The sequence below is a fragment of the Cricetulus griseus genome, assembly GCF_003668045.3.
Source record: "Cricetulus griseus strain 17A/GY chromosome 1 unlocalized genomic scaffold, alternate assembly CriGri-PICRH-1.0 chr1_1, whole genome shotgun sequence".
NCBI lineage: Eukaryota > Metazoa > Chordata > Mammalia > Rodentia > Cricetidae > Cricetulus > Cricetulus griseus.
In genome coordinates, this window is record NW_023276807.1 from 233,976,956 (window position 1) to 233,981,093 (window position 4,138).

Below are 4,138 nucleotides of genomic sequence, written 5' to 3' on the forward strand. Positions count from 1 at the left end.
CACTTTCCTAGTTTTCTGAGGTGGGGGCCGGGTGCAGGCTTGGATTCAATTGCCAATGATATTGAAGATTTTCTGTTTGTGTTTTTGTAAGGTAGAGGGGAGTTGCTCAATGATTATTTTGAGCTTCACAGACCTTAGGATGAAGTCACTGAATCAGTGTCTGGCGCTACATGTGAAAGGAAACCTGCCATTGCAGTCAAAATGAAACACTGAGAATAGGGATTTGGGCGAGACACAAATGCATTTATCACTACCTTGTATTTAAGTTGAACAGAGGACAGCAAAGGACCATGCCACTGATTGATGAGGCACTGTTTCTGTTATGATATGCATAGGTACAGAGTGACTATTTTAAAGTGTGAATGCTGGTTGAATAGGCTGAGTAGAAGTGTCCTAACATATCTATGGAGATCCTTTTTATTGTTATTTTTGCTGCTTTTATAGTTAACTTATTAGCAGGAATTTGATTTATTTATTTATTTATTTATTGGTAGCAATTCTCCTGCCTTGGCCTCTCAGTGCTGTGGTTATAGACATTGCACCAAGCCTGGTTTGGGAAATCTTATTTTAACTGAAAACAAACTGGTTACATTTTGCAACATTATGCCCTGCTAAGAGAAATTTCATGCTTGACTATTTGTTCCAGGTTTTTTGACTGTCAGTTTAAGTCAAACTCAATAATAGTGTAGGCTAATTAAAAATATAGGCATTTAAAGGAAATTATTTGCTAACAAATAACCACAACTTGGAATGCGGATGGATAGGAAGCCACAGTGTTCACATTTCAAAAGAGTAAAGTAATTGCAAGTAAGCTTGCACACATCAAGTCAGCTTCAAAGGTACATTTGCATATTTCTTCCAGACTGTCTTTGTTGCTTTTACAAGTTCTGTAGCTATCTACAAAAGAGGATTTAAAAAAAAAAAAAAAAAAGGGTATGTATGTGGCAGTTTTCTGGGGTTCCAAGCCAGTTGTTAGGAATCCTGGGTGAAGAGAATATTTGTAAAGGAACAACGTTAGCATAGTATGATTATATTATTTCCAGTCCCAGTACTAATTTTTGTCTTAATGGTACCATAAGGGACTGACTCCTGTATTTTTATGTAAAAATAATTAAGATGTGAAAAGGGTTTAATAACATTAAGTGTCTTGGAAAATAGTGTTAGCTATTTGCTAAGCTTAGGTTATACACGCACAAATATATATATACATATATATATATATATATATATATATATATATGTATGCATGTATGTATATATACATACATATTCTCATATTAAATATCTAAAAACTGAATTAAATATTTTTGAATATAAAAAATTTAAATAAAACCCACGATGATTCCTCCAGTTAGGTAAAACTAACTTGTTCTATAAATTTGATTCTAATGGATCTTTTTTCAAAATGAAATACACTTGTATATTCATGTAGACTATGAGCATGCATACACACACACACACACACACAAACCCCAAACCCATTAGGAGTTAAGCTTTCCTTCATAACCGAAACACTATGCATATAAAGTGTTTTTGTTTTTTTTTTTTTTTGCTAGAATTAGTGACATTGCTCAGATTTGCACCTTCATGTTTGTGATCTACTATCAAAACTAGCAATGCATGTAGGTTTCGTCAGTTCCTTCCTACCCCCTAATAAATCAGTTAACTTTAAAAGTGTGGTCATTTCTATAAAGTACACACCGTTGAGCTAATCGATACAGCCAGCTTATGCAGAAACAAGCCACTCAAAGCATTTGTGTTTTGTAAAATGGAGATTGTATTTCACTGTAATAAAATCTGATGTAAAATAAATGGTTGAGTGGATTGAATAATTTTAGTGTATCTTTTCAATGTTACAGTTATTTGAGGTGGTAGACGAGCTGTAGGGATGGGGTCTACAGGTTCTTAGACTGGTTGCAATGCAGTTTGGCATACTTCCGTGGTGTAAGTTCATATGCTTGCACTGATACGTAAGTGAAACCTTTTCTCTATTTCCTTTGTGCTCGTTGACACCTTACCACATCTAAGACTGAATTAGCCCACTGTTCTGTTCTGGGCCACATTAGAACCTTGGAAACCAGCCTACGATGTTCTAGGAGTAATGGTTTACACCACTACTGGGAAGTAAGTGTCTAAAATATTAAGGCATCGTCAATACAAATGTCTGCACACACTGATACGTTTCAGTCAAAATTTGATGTAGCAAAAGTCAGCTGTATTTGTAGTTTTGGATTCACTTGCTTAGAGTCAATTGAGGATTTGTATTTGGTTTTATAACAATGATCCCTGATTTTTAAAAATTAAACTGTCCACTTCTATTTTCATGTAAAGGTTCTACTGGTAGAACTTTTTTCTGTTTTCGTCTACCTGTACTTCCATCTGGTAGAACTTTAAAAAGGAAGTGTCATGCAGGAAACAGCTTTCCGTTATGACATGTGCTCCTTGCTAAGGTACCGTTTGACATCTGGTACACCCTAGATTCTCAGGAAAGCTACCCAGGGGATTGACCTGACATGAAAACTTAACCAGCCATCTCCTTGCCTAGAATCAGATTGGTTCCCGTTTCTGTATCTATCAAGTTGACATCCTGTAAGGTGTGGCTTCTGACTGTTTTTCCATTGTCACATTTCCTACCGAAGCGCTCCATTTCCAATTTGTCCCATTTAACATCATGTCTCTGCCTTTCCCAAACATACTCCCTTTGGAACAGCCATCCTCTCACTTCATGAGCTAGCTCTTGTTTACAAAAAGCCCTCCAGGTAGGTGTTCTCCAAGGAGCCCATTGCTTCCATCCTTCTTGGGATGGCATCCTGACTGACATTAATCTTAGAACCCAGTGCAAATTACTGGGTTCTGTGGGTATGTAAGCATGGGTAGAACTATATGGCCCATGATTTGCTTTGTTAATAGGAAAGCAACCACCTTAAACATAAAGTTTGAAAAAAATTGAACTGTAAGAGTTATCTTCTGCCTGAGAACAACATGGCCTAGAAGTCATTGCACGTGTATTCTTTAATCCTTTCTTCAGGTGCCTATGCTATTTAACCCACTAAGCATTTGATAGCCTGATTGCAGATTCTGTATCTTACAGGTTTGTTCAGAAAGAGAGATTGTTGGCATTAAGGACCTTCGGTCATATCAGAATTTTGTTTGGGTAAAAATTTCCCTCAGGAAAGTTGGTTTCGCTCTCTCTCAAACTATAGGATTCAAAACTAAAATGCCACAATTGCAAAATACTTCTGTATCTTCTTGATCTACTATTGTTGTTCCTGAAGACAGAGCTTGTTTCCTTTATGTTGTAAGTTGGCAAGCTATTCCTCCCCAGCTGCACCTGCCAGGCTGTTCTTCCAGACTTGTTATAGGAGAGTAACTGGCTGGTAATTGGACTCCATTGGCAGCCTGATCTGTACTACAAAGGTAAGACCATGGTACTTCTTGCTCTGTGGCTCTTTATTAGAAACACATGGACAGACAGGAGTGTGGACTCGGAACTTCCCTGTGAGTCTGATTTACCTTCTCGTGTTTTGTTCTTTATCCTAATGCTTCCTTCTGGGAAGGAGACTTAATGTAGTGTTGCCTCTTGTTAGCCACTTGTCATGGGAATTATAGCTAATAATTCCACATGAAGTACCACATTGAAGGTAGTAATGTTTGCTTTTAGGTGAATTCTATTCTGTGTCTCCCTCCCAATTCTTTTCCTTTGGGTTTTTTTTTGCGGGGAGGGGGGGGGACACTTGCAAGACTGGGAATAACAGTGAAGATTAAGAACGTTACCCTATAAACAATAGAACCATTGGGATGATTTCAATCATGATTTGATGAAAAGGAATTCAAGTATATAACAGATCTGGGACAAACTACAGTTTTCCACGCTTATTTCAAAAGTAGCTTTTAAAGACTGGCAATTGGCTTTATTGGCAAAGCAAATAGTAAAGGGATAATAATTGTATACTTAAACTACCCTTTCAGTACATCTGCACACTCAGTTGAGAGGTTCTGTTACATTGTTTAGGATAATATAGCTCAGGTGGAATATAAAATACTTCGAGGTCCCTTGGCAAGAACGTGCTTTACGCATCTTTGGTTGTCAACTCTCAAGTTAATTCTTGCTTGACAATACATGACAGATGAAGTAGTT